Here is a 14,307-nt window from a genome sequence, read left to right as displayed (position 1 = left end):
ACCCGGAGGTTCATTGCCGCCCTCACATAAGCCCGCCATTGGTCCCTATCCTGAGCAAGATTAATCCAGTGTCTATCATCATATCCTATCTCCCTCAAATCCATTTTAATATTATCTTCTCATCTACGTCTCGGCCTCCCCAAAGGTCTTTTCCCCTCCCGCCTCCCAACTAACACTCTATATGCATTTCTGGATTCACCCATACGTGCTACAGGTCCTGCCCATCTCAAACGTTTGGATTTTATGTTCCTAATTATGTCCGGTGAAGTATACAATGCGTGCAGCTCTGTGTTTTGTAACTTTCTCCATTTTCCTGTAACTTCATCCCGCTTAGCCCCAAATATTTTCCTAAGAACCTTATTCTCAAACACCCTTAATCTCTGTTCCTCTCTCAAAGTGAGAGTCTAATTTTCACAACCATACAGAAGAACCGGTAATATAACTGTTTTATAAATTCTAACTTTCAGTTTTTTTGACAGAAGACTAGATGACAAAAGCTTCTCAACCGAATAATAACAGGCATTTCCCATATTTATTCTGCGTTTAATTTCTTCCCGAGTGTCATTTATGTTTGTTACTGTTGCTCCAAGATATTTGAATTTTTCCACCTCTTCGAAGGATAAATCTCCAATTCTTATAGTTCCATTTCGTACTATATTCTGGTCACGAGACATAATCATATACTTAGTCTTTTCGGGATTTACTTCCAACCCAATCGCTTTACTTGCTTCAACTAGAATTTCCGCGTTTCCCCTAATCGTTTGTGGATTTTCTCCTAACATATTCACGTCATCCGCATAGACAAGAAGCTGATGTAACCCGTTCAATTCCAAACCCTCTGTGTTATCCTGAACTTTCCTAATGGCATATTCTAGAGCGAAGTTAAAAAGTAAAGGTGATAGTGCATCTCCCTGCTTTAGCCCGCAGTGAATTGGGAAAGCATCAGATAGAAACTGGCCTGATATCTGATACTATATATCACAAAACCAATTATTTGTTATTATGTATAACATATGAAACATATTATCATTTCTGTTTTACAAGACTGAAGTAGGACTAAATTATTTTATTACCATGTAAATAACAAACGATAAAAATTATTTTCGCTGATCATTAGCATTGGTTTTCCTGGATTTTTTTAAATTTGTTTTCCCCTCACTAACTGGTCAATGTTAGATGTCAATGCTCGTGTAGAACACAATCGAAGAACACATCGTAAATTATGGTCAGAAAGTTGGCTTCTGTGATGGCTTGGCTCGACACACTGCACACTACTACCTCCTCAGCCAGCGTCTCGGCGCTCCGAACTAGTATGCAGCAGTGCTGCGTATGATTAGGTTTTCTCCGGAGCGGTTGTTTGCGCGCTTTCAATCGGAGACCTCCGGTTACCTCCGACTGATGCCGCGCAGGTTGTATATGTGCTGTGGCGCAGACATACACTTTCCGCTGAGCATTCCTTTAATCGGATCAGGTAGTGATTCGAGTCCGCTGACGTCCGCGTATCTTTTAAAATAAGTTCTAATTTGTTGTTTATTCTCCCTTTTATGTTAATCTCTCTCTCTTTCTTCGGCTCTTTTTTTTCCTTGTGTTGCTTAAAGTGCTACGTTAGCTGACAGATTTTTTTCTAGTTTTGAAATTCATAATATATGTGGAAAGACGTATTAGTTTTATGTCATTGATCAAATTAATAAGATTCAATCTAACTCCAAAAGTAACGCAGAAGTAAAGCTTTTCAGTAGCTAATGCAAACATTTATACTGTAGTCCTCCTAGAAACTCTCATTTAATCGCAAACAGGGTTTGTCAATTATTATTCTAATCGGTTTAGTTTAACGTAAAATATATTAAGGGCGCTTTAGAATGAAGCAAAAGAAACGTGGGCTATCAATGGGATAAAGTTTACTGTCCAACATAATTTATTCAGATTCTTCACCGGACAGGATTGTGATTATTATGTTAAAGAGTGTCAATATTTGAACTGTCTCTTCTAAAACGCGCCACTCTTGCTCTGTAATAAAAATATAAGCGGATATCAACTTAAGGATAATTGTAATTATATTATTACCACATGTTTCTTTAGTTTCATTCAGAAACTCAATATTTTAATCCAAACAGCAAAATATAACTCAAGTTGTCTAAACAGCAAAATATAACTCAGTCGTCTAAACAGCAAACTATAACTCAAGTTGTCTAAACAGCAAAATATAACTCAAGTTGTCTAAACAGCAAAATATAACTCAAGTTGTCTAAACAGCAAACTATAACTCAAGTTGTCTAAATAGCAAAATATAACTCAAGTCGTCTAAACAGCAAAATATAACTCAAGTTGTCTAAACAGCAAAATATAACTCAAGTTGTCTAAACAGCAAAATATAACTCAAGTTGTCTAAACAGCAAAATATAACTCAAGTCGTCTAAACAGCAAAATATAACTCAAGTTGTCTAAACAGCAAAATATAACTCAAGTTGTCTAAACAGCAAACTATAACTCAAGTCGTCTAAACAGCAAACTATAACTCAAGTTGTCTAAACAGCAAAATATAACTCAAGTCGTCTAAACAGCAAAATATAACTCAAGTCGTCTAAACAGCAAAATATAACTCAAGTCGTCTAAACAGCAAAATATAGCTCAAGTCGTCTAAACAGCAAAATATAACTCAAGTCGTCTAAACAGCAAAATATAGCTCAAGTCGTCTAAACAGCAAAATATAACTCAAGTCGTCTAAACAGCAAACTATAACTCAAGTCGTCTAAACAGCAAACTATAACTCAAGTCGTCTAAACAGCAAAATATAACTCAAGTTGTCTAAACAGCAAAATATAATTCAAGTTGTCTAAACAGCAAAATATAACTCAAGTTGTCTAAACAGCAAAATATAACTCAAGTTGTCTAAACAGCAAAATATAACTCAAGTTGTCTAAACAGCAAAATATAACTCAAGTTGTCTAAACAGCAAAATATAACTCAAGTTGTCTAAACAGCAAACTATAACTCAAGTTGTCTAAACAGCAAAATATAACTCAAGTTGTCTAAATAGCAAAATATAACTCAAGTCGTCTAAACAGCAAAATATAACTCAAGTCGTCTAAACAGCAAAATATAACTCAAGTCGTCTAAACAGCAAAATATAACTCAAGTCGTCTAAACAGCAAAATATAACTCAAGTCGTCTAAACAGCAAAATGTAACTCAAGTCGTCTAAACAGCAAAATATAACTCAAGTTGTCTAAACAGCAAAATATAACTCAAGTTGTCTAAACAGCAAAATATAACTCAAGTTGTCTAAACAGCAAAATATAACTCAAGTTGTCTAAACAGCAAAATATAACTCAAGTCGTCTAAACACCAAAATATAACTCAAGTCGTCTTGTAAATATTTCATATGTTTTTTATTGCCTCGAAAGTTACGTTTCAGAGAAATTTCAAGACTTTTTCCTATACTGTGGGCCTTTGGGAACAATAGCACTAAATAATTTAAAAAGAAATCGTATCAAATGTTTTGCGTAATTGTTTTCATCAAGTTCGCGATTGTGCGCTCGCTTCAATTGGTCTAACAAATTCGAAGTTCCACCACTCTTAGAGTAAATTCTCCCACAAAGTTTGCAGCTTGCGACTTTATTATTACCTTCAACTAAATTAAAGAATTTCCATGCGACCGATATCCGATTTTGTGCCATTTTATTCCACTCACAGCTACCGACAGTCCGTACGCGCCGGTCGTCCTTGAGCTAACTGTCGCTTCGCTCCGAACCACCGCATCCCTCTCCGTATGTCCCCTGTTCTACCTACGGTAGTACCGGAGATCACCGGTGGAGAGCTTTATTCGTAATCTCCTATTCCTCCGCGGTAGTAGTCACTCCGATGAGCAGCACTGGTATGCAGGCCAGATGAAAATAACAAGGAATCGCAGTAACCGAGAGGGGGCATCACGAGTTCTTTATAAGTTTCTTTTCTTTATTCTTTTTATTGGTACTGATTGGGGAAAAAAGTCCTTGGAATTTTAACTTCTTGGGAATAGTTTTTTTGGGAAAAGTGTACCCCAATTGTATACTTCGTTCAGTGAAGACACAAATGTCTGGCATAATTAATATTATTTCAATGTACCGAAGTACATATGATATTTTCATGCAGATATTCTGCGTCACCATACGATATGACGTAGTGCAGAGGGCGGCCACTAGAGGGAACCCAAGAGTTGGAACTCAATCAGAGACAATTCTGTCTGACGCCGGGGTTGTATCCGGTGTGGCTTAGTGGATAAAGCATCAACACGTAGAGCTGAAAACCCGGGTTCAAATCCCGGCGCCGGAGAGAATTTTTCTCCGTTCCATTACTCTTTCATCGTATAATTAATATTGTTTCTGAGTCCAATCAAATGGCCACTTACCGGACTTCCAATCATAAGGAATCTCGCGTTTCTTATCTGTTACACAAAACTCGGCTACTAGTCAGTCGCTACCGTAAGTGACATTCATAAATCAGAGTCAGGAGGTGTGAGGCTCTTTACCCGGCAGCCATCCTTTACTCTGCGGCGGCTTTTACAGCGGTATACAAAAGGCAATAAAGTAGCAAATCACCCCACAAATCCCCCTCACCCGCAGAACTCTTGGTTCGCGAAATCAATGCCCCTCTTCTCTCTCAATCTCATACTCATACATCTTTCGTTGAAGGCAATACACAAAGCCTTTTATCCCACCACGTGGGGAGGGGAGCGGAGGGGAGGGGAGGGGAGGGGGATTAAAGGTATTGGAGTTGCTGGAAGCCATAGTGAACACCCCCGGGACGCTCATACTCCGACCGACGACCTTCATGACGGCACGACGGGGTGAGGGCGGGTAATCTATTTTATGGGGTACCTACAGCAGTACATCAAAATTGGACACTTTAGCAAACGACTTCTACAAAATACGCAATTCGCTTCACTCAACACTGATTCGCTCACTCATCCAGAAATAATTAACATGCATTTCAATACATTATTGCCAGCCTGAGTGCACAATGCTCTTCATGTTTCATGTGACATTTCATAGCGAAGCGCTCAGCTGCCTAATTTATTTTGCAATGCTGAATTGATGTATGCCGTGGCTCGAACAATAGCGTTTATAGCTACAGAGTCCAGAGGAACCACGTTCGAGTCCGAGTAGGGAAGTGGAAATAAATCTGCCCTCACGGAAAGCGGATGCATGTCCCTTGTTTTCTAGAAGCAGTAGCAGTAGTAGTAGCAGAAATAGTAGCAGCACTAGCAGTAGCAGTAGTAGCAGTAGCAGCGGAAATAGTAACAGTAGCAGCAGTACTAGCAGCAGTAGTAGTGTAGTGGCAATAGTAGCAGTACTAGTAGCAGAAGTAGTAGTAGTAGTAGTAGTAGTGGTAGGAGCAGTAGCAGCAGTAGTAATAGCAGGAATATTAGCAGTAGTAGCAGTACTAGTAGTAGTGTCAGTAGTAGCAGTAGTAGTAGTAGTAGTAGTAGTAGCAATAGTATTAGTAGTAGCAGAAATAGTAACAGTAGCAGCAGTACTAGCAGCAGTAGTAGTAGTAGTAGCAGAAATAGTAACAGTAGCAGCAGTACTAGCAGCAGTAGTAGTGTAGTGGCAGTAGTAGCAGTACTAGTAGCAGAAGCAGCAGTAGTAGTAGTGGTAGTAGCAGTAGCAGCAGCAGTTGTAGCAGGAATAGTAGCAGTACTAGTAGCAGTAGCAGTAATAGCAGGAATATTAGCAGTAGTAGCAGTACTAATAGTAGTGTCAGTAGTAGCAGTGGTAGTAGTAGCAGTAGGAGGAGGAGCAGTAGCTGCAGCAGTAGTAGCAGCAGCAATAGTAGCAGTAGTAGCAGTACTAGTAGCAGCAATAGTAGTGGTAGTGGCAGTAGTACCAGTACTAGTAGCAGGAACAGCAGCAGTAGCAGTAGTAGTAGCAGTACTAGTAGCAGTAGCAGCAGTAGTAGTGGTAGTGGTAGCAGGAGCAGTAGTAGCAGCAGCAGTAGCAGCAGCAATAGTAGTAGCAGTACTAGTAGCAGTAGCAGCATTTATGGTAGTGGCAGTAGTAGTAATAGTAGTGGTAGTATTAACAGTAATAGTAGCAGGAATAGTAGCAGAGCAGTAGTAGCAGCAGTAGTGGTAGTGGCAGTAGTAACAGTACTAGTAGCAGGGGCAGCACGTAGACGGTAATACGATATACTGGGTGTTCAGTTCAAAATGTGTCTTGGCTCGCTGTATGCCGTCATGTGGCTAGCTGATGAGCCTAGAGAATTCAATCTTCCTACACTTCCGCAGCTCAGGTGTATAATCTAAGAGGCAGAGAAGTTGGCTAGCAAGTACGGCGTTCATTCTGAAGAGTACGTGCCGATACGTACGGTAACGCCGGTAGTGGCAGGAATGTGAACTGTTTGGAAATACGTACTGTCGGGATATGGGGAGAGGGTTAAGACGATTACTTACGTATTTGTTGACATTAACTTCGACGGTCAACATGGACACGGAGCATTTGATTTGTGTTGTGGAATGTTACCGTACGCAACCGATGACAACAAATACCCTGCGTACGACTTGCCGGCGCAAAACACAGTTCGAAAGAGGTTATGGTAGCACACAGACCGTACAGGCCGCCATCTGTTGCTACGACGTTCAAGTTATACCGTACACGTTCTCAAGTTCAGATTGAAGAACGCCTTAAATAATAGGCAACTTCTCTAACATATAAACTGAAACTCGCTTCAAATCGGTGACCCAACAACAGTGACGTCATGACACACTTTGAAATGAACACCCAGTACTTAGTGACGTGCTGTATCACACTCACAGGACCGGATTAATGACCAAGACAACATAGGCCTACTGTATACTTACTAATGACGAATCTGCAGGTAAATAAATGTATAATGTAATGTGAATAAATCCTATCATAAATGATCAGTTTTTTCGACATTTCTTTCCATTTTTCAAATGGATTAGAATGAGGTCGCTTAAAATAGAATAGAATGTTTTATTTTAGTTGGCAGTTTAGACATTGTTAAATCTGGAGTAACTCTAATGTTTTTTAATTCCTTTTTCTTTTAAGGAGAGGTCAGAAGGCTTGCACTATAGCCTGAGGCTTATTGTGCTTACCGTTCCTGTTCTGTGAATGATATTTGTCGCCGAATGGTTGCGCTCTTATACGAATACAGCACGCTGCACCATGAACTTAACCTGGGCTATGATAATGATGAAGTTAATAAATTATGGCGAAATGCCTTCGAGGTTCAACGCCGAAAGTTACTCAGCAATTCTACTTCAATTGGTTGAGGAAAAAGCTCGTAAAAACCATAATCAAGTAACTTATTTCAACCAGGGTTGGAAGTCGGACACGCTCATTTCGCGGTCAGTCATGCAAACCGTTATTCCACAGTGATGGAGCATTTAAATTGTTAGGCCTGATCATATAAATAATTAAACAATATCGACTTATATTAAATTTAAAAACTACTACCATCACCACCACTACCACCAGCATGATTACTACTACTTTGTTCGCGATCCCCCATTAACTACTCTCTGGACTCCCAGTTGAGAATCATTGACGTAGATGTACAGGGCATATCAAAAGTCCGGTAACACTTTCAATATTTTATTACACAAAAACTACTAATGATAGCACTTTCAAACACACGTCAGTTTAAAGTCAAACTCTCAAAGTTCGTTTTACACCTTACAGAGATTCAATGTGTGAACCACGAGTGACTCGGCAGATGTCCAAACGATAATCAAACTCTTCCCATACCCTTTTCAACATAACCTCTGTGACCGTGGCGGCAGCTTCTCGAATTCTGGTTTTTACTTCCTCTAAATCACGTGGCAAAAGCGGTACAAACTCACGGACCTTTAGTTACCCCCATAGAAAAAAGTCACATGCAGTCATATCGGGTGATCTCGGTGGCCATGTCATGAAACATCTGTCCCTTACTCCAGCACGTCCTAGCCAACATTCACCTTTGCTGCCTGTTGTTGTAGTTGGCAAGAAAACTCGTAGCAGACGACGATGACTTATTCAACCGCTTAATTTTCAGCGACGAAGCGACATTCTATACGAGTGGGAAAATTAACAAGCACAACTGTCGTGTTTGGGGTACACAGAAACCTCACAGAATCATTGAACATGAGCGTGATTCACCAAAGGTGAATGTTTTCTGCGCGTTGTCACAACGAAAACTGTACGGATCTTTCTTCTTCATTGAGGCTACTGTGACTGGACATTCATATCTGGTCGTGTTGGAGTAATGGTTGGTGCCTCAACTTAGACAAGATCTCGATGACGATTTCATCTTTGAGCAAGATGGGGCTCCGCCACATTTGCACAATGCAGTTCGTTCTTACCTGAATACGGAGATGTCTGATCGTTGTTTCGTAGTTTTTGTGTAATAAAATATTGAAAGTTAATTAATTAATTTTATTTATTTATTTAAATTTAAATATACAGAATAAAGAATATAATTACAAACAAACAAGAGAAATAGAAATAAAATAATACAATCAATATAAAAAATGAGACACAGTAGTATTAACAAAATTTGAGACCGAATGAGCAGCGCTCGTGTTCGGTCGCAGTTCAGATATATTATTAATAGGTTTATAAGAGAATATAAAATAAAATAAAATAGGAATAAAATTAAAATTACAGTTACAGAAATTATATAATACAATATTAATATAAGAGAAATATATAAAATAAAAAAATAATAATAATGAAAATAAATAAAATAAAATAGGAACTAAAATTTAAATTACAGCGGCAATGGAATTATGTAATATAATATTAACACTAGAGAAGAATAATATCGCACGTGAAAAGTAGGGCAATTTATATATATATATATATATATATATATTATAGAATACAAATATAATATAGGTTGATTAATTCATACACATAGACTATAAACTTATTTAATCAAATTGAAGATATTAACACGTTTCTAATTTTCTTGTTAGGCCTATATGTTAGTGGGTTACATGTTAGAAGTTCTGGGTGTAATTTAGTTAAAGCATTGTACAACCGAGGGCCAAAATTAATGCTATGCTTTAGACCAGCAGATGTGAGACATTTAGGTTCTACTAATGTTGAATTAATATTTCGTCTTGTGTCATAATTATGTGTCTGTAATATAAACTTATTACGATTTTTATGATAAAATTTTAACAGCGTATACTTATAAATTTGTTCAATATTAAATACATTAAATTCAGAATAAATTAATTTAGAAAGTGTTACCGGACTTTTGATATGCCCTGTATAGGCCTACTGTACATAATATGCGTTTGTTGAACCTTATTTGCCAGTTAACAATAGGCGTGAATTACTTTAGCACTGGATATGACATACAAGTTACTATGAAGTAGCACATTTGCATAGTAAAGGAACATTCATCGTCTGGAGTGCGTACGACGTCGTGAAAGTATACATATTCACTTTTAGAGCCGCTAACAAAGACGAATCTGGATGGAAGCAGTGCAGGATTTCAGGAGGAACTTCGACTCATTTACCAGGACATGAGTATGAACGAGACAAAGCACCGGCATCTTTCTCGGTTGTCAACCTGCTGGATCCAACACTTTGCTCCTACGTGCTCCTAGTATTAAATTACGTGTTACAGATTAATCGGAGCAATGATAAAAATTTACTCTCGTTAGAATTTTTTTTTCTAATTTTCGTAAATGAGATTTAGACTCAAGATAAGCAATAATAAGCAACGAAAATAAAGTTCGTCCTTCGAACTCACTGACGCCAAAGTCTCGTGTTTTAGGTTGGATATATGCAAAACATTATCTTTGGTCCGTGACCGAGTGGTTAGCCTCTCTGCCTCCCACCGTGGCAACCCGAGTCGTCTAGGTAGGATTGCCATACGTACCAGAGGTCTGCATCGGATGTTTTCGCTCGAGCGCCAAGTAGTTCATAGCATAATCCGATAGGTAGCGCACATGCATGATGGGTAAAACTGTCGCGAGCGATAAATCCTCGAACGGAATAAGCCGAGCGTTGGACATTCGTTCTTGTTACAGTGATGAACTGTGTAGTAACATCATAAATGTTTATCATTTCAAAACTTTGCAGTGTTTAACTAACCTCTCCATAGTACAACTACAAAACTTGCTTTAAAATGTAATATAAATGTTGTAGGTAAATGTTCCCCCCCCCCCACACAGGAGTGATTTTGTTTTTGCCATATCTGATAGATGTTATTGGATGTAAATGTAATTATTATGAACGGAGAACACAATCACGATAATGCAAGAAATGTATCAAGTTTTCTAGTAATAATAATAATAATAATAATAATAATAATAATAATACTAATAATAATAATAATAATAATAATAATAATAATTTCTAATAATTAGTGTATCAATCTTTGCGTCTGTAACAGTTGTGCAGCATGATTATTCGTTTTATTATATTTTCTGTGACGTTATCTCTGTACTAATATTGTTATTAATTTACTGCTATATAATAATATTTTGTGAAAAGTTTCTACATTGTCGCAGTATATAGGCGGAACACTATGTATGGAGCTATCATATTATATATATGGTAAATAAAATATTGAATAATTATTAATTAGGAATAATAACTGTATATCGAAGTTTTTCATACTATTTTATTTATAACTTCATGTCACTGTTTTGGTACGTTCCATTAGACGTTTGTCATAAACGCAGAAAATAAAGCCTTATTTTTACCGTGTGAGCAAAACATATGTGTATCTTATCTGTCGCCTTCCATACAAGATAAGACATGTCGGTGAGATGACCTTGTACTGTGCTTCTATTTATTACGAGAGTATCACGACCGATCTTATCTCACTCGAGCGTGCGACATTCGACGAGTTCAAGCGAGCGATTTAACTCCAATGCAGCACTCTGATACGTACTATAATCGTAAACATAGAATGTTATATTTTCGCTGGCAGAGTTAAGGCCATAAGGCCTTCTCTTCCACTCCACCAGCCTTAATCAATGCAATAGTAACACAGATATTTAAGTTATGAATATTTACAATACACTAAAGATCAGTGAGGGAAGTGAGACGGTATGCGACGGTATGGAATACCGCCACTGGTTTCTACGACATACCGTCACTGAAAAAATGAGATCGTAAAAATTTGTTTCTACATTTCTTCACAGCAAAGAGTACTATCTGTCTGCTTCGTAAATCTAAACCACAGCCTTCTGGAACTGCATTCAGTGTATATTAAAGACACGCTTATTTGATAAGCTCAACCCTTGCAATACTTACAACGGTAGTATTTCAAGTATAGAAGGCTGTGGTCTGTACCTTGTGGTGGCCATTGTTGCCAATTTAGCTGACTGTGTCATTTTTTGTTGCACTTTTTATTAATAACTAGCCGTACCCGTGCGCTCCGCTGCACCCGTTAGAAATAAATATAAAGTAATTACATAATTAAAATAGGACATTTGATCCAGGGAACATTCGTGTTTGATATAAGGATAAATCGTTTATTATGTTACTTAATTTAAATAATTTGTATTTGCATAATTAAAATGCGATCATTTTGATCCAGAGACCACTCATTTGGTCATAAAAATTATTTTAGGAAATACAGGAAACGAATGTACAAAATAGCCTATCAAGTTTTCTGTGCATAAGAAGCTATTTTAATCTTACCTGTCCTCGATTCACTCAGAAGTAATAACATTATAGCATTATGTACATCCAGAGAAACTACACTTTCCAATGGTGAATTAATAATTAATTATACAAATCGGTTAATTTAGCTTCCGATATTACTTCATACAAACACAGAAACATTATATGTAGGCTATCTTTCATAGCTTTCGATTGTTGCTGTCCAAGGCGCCTTATAGACGAAGTCATTTGTTTTTTAATTCAATACACGGCCTTAGATGGCAGTTATTTTAATTTTAAAACTCATTTATCTCATTAAATATCAGTCCCATCAATATTTTTCAAGGGATAAAACGTATCGGAAATTATTTTTAAAGAAACTTTTGTTATGTAACATTTTTCACAAAAATCAATAATAAGCGAGATCTTTCGATTTATTTAATTCAGGCCCCCTTATAACCCCCCTTTTAAATAATGTATTTTGAATTTCATATAGCCTAGAATCTAAGTTACAACGAACTTAATTTATATTCCAATTTTCATCGAAATCCGTTCAGCCATTATCGCGTGAAAAGGTAACAAACATACAGACAGACATACAAACAAAAATTTCAAAAAAGCGATTTTCAATTTCAGGGTGATTAATTATATATGTTAGGACCAATTATTTTTGGAAAATCGAAAATTACCAGAAACATTTCGGCTATAGATTTATTATTAGTATAGATTAAATAAGGCACTTTGAAGCTTTAACATTATTTTAAATGGTGTCTCAAAGGACACTGTAGTAAAATGATCTGGTAAATAACCGAAGTAACTTGAAATTATTTTATTAAGAAATTGAATGTGTTGCGTAAGCTTCAAAGATTCGCGTTACTGACTGTATGAAACAATTTATTGTATGCATAATTTACGTCTATGTTGTAAGTGACGGGTATGCCTTTTTTTTAAATAGAGGTATGCCAGAGGAAAATCTTAGGGTAGCAATACCGCCTCTGCTTTTTTCCCTCACTGCTAAAGATTCTCCAGCAATATTCTTCAGTTAAGTTTTAACGACTAGTATATGTTTATGCCTAGTGAGTGCCGGCACCCTCTGCATAGGCCTAAGTGAGTGCTCGTAAAGCTACCCCACCTACCGGTGGGAGGCCTTAGCCCTCAAGGGATGTTATAGGCTAAATTCATACATTCGTATGTTTATTTAAATTGAGATAAAACCTATACGAAAAAGTAATAATTTATAAGCTAATCTAATTCATTTCAGTCTATATGCAATATGTAAAGAATTGTAATTAAGTTGAGATAGCTAGTTGGTTAAATGATGAGAATTAATTTAATAGAAGTGTACTAGAACTATGTTACAGGGAGCAAAATATAAATTTAAATATATTGATATAATGAGAATAATATTAATGTAATGAGATTTTGCTATTAGAGGTTTTGTGTTCTATTTAGAGAAATTAACGGTAATAATAAGAATGGACATGTTAGTGTTATTATAGGTAACAAATATTAATCAGTAATTAATCTGTTAAGCAAGAATTTATTCGTATGTAATTTTGACCTAAATGAAGTTATTGTCCAACAACCCCTTACATCACTCGAAAACGAGTTCCAATTTCTAGCAACTGAAACTGTATAGGATGAAGAATATAGAATATAAAGATGTCCTATGGTAGGGTATAATGAGTAAATTGTTATGATGAGACCTGGTAATTAGCTGATGATAAGCGGACAAATTCTGAAAACGAGAAGTCAAGTAGACCAGGGTAGCGGTGAGCAGAATTTGAAATAAGAGAACAGCAAACAAATATCTATAGTCGCGACGCTGTTATTCCCGGCGTGACTCCGCCTCTTTGCTTACGTCTTAGGAAGTCAAGGCTCTATAAAGTCTAGGTAGGTAGTATCGTTCGCCATGTTTGTTCTTTCGTTGCCGAGCTACCAGACGAGGGATCTATTTGCCACACCGTTAAACATTATCATGTCGTAGCTCCTATGATAATAAATCAAACGCACTGTAATTGGGCATATAATTGAGCGGCAATTAATGTCCTCGTGTGCTTTCTGCGAACGCCAACGAAAGAGCCAAAATGGCGGGCGATTATATTAAGTATTTATCCAGCCTTAGGAAATTCATAACGCCTTCATCAGCGAATCACAAGACGCACACGTTTAAATGTAGCCGACCTGAAACGTGATTGGCTGCCGGAAATTAGAGCGACGGGACTATAACATACAGTACGTGGACTTTTTTTAAATGTGAAGTTTGTATCCATGCCTTGACTTAAGATATATTTGCAGAAGATTCGGGAAGATTTTTTGTTAACAATAAAGTGAAATCCCGTTTTGTTCACTTTTTGTGACATGCGAGATTGCTGTTCAACACCATAGATATTGGAAATACACGGTATAGGCTATTTCAAAAACTCACTCCATACAGCAACAACTGAGAATAATAGCTACTTAAATGAAAGAATTGTCATCCAGCGTAACATTAAAAATCGTTGGCACTGGCAGATGACAGTGGGAAATGTGACAACCTCGCATTTTTTTACCAATGAAGATTTGGCTGCTACCGGGCATAGGGCCTATTCAGTGTCGTGATGATCAGAACTGGTTTGGGTGGGACAGGGAGAGTATTTAAACTTCTTGAAAACAGACCGTTAAGGATTTTCTCAGACTACATCTTTTCGAAAAATGTT

This window comes from Periplaneta americana, chromosome 4 (assembly GCF_040183065.1).
Source record: "Periplaneta americana isolate PAMFEO1 chromosome 4, P.americana_PAMFEO1_priV1, whole genome shotgun sequence".
NCBI classification, from domain to species: domain Eukaryota; kingdom Metazoa; phylum Arthropoda; class Insecta; order Blattodea; family Blattidae; genus Periplaneta; species Periplaneta americana.
This window is presented reverse-complemented; position numbering follows the sequence as displayed.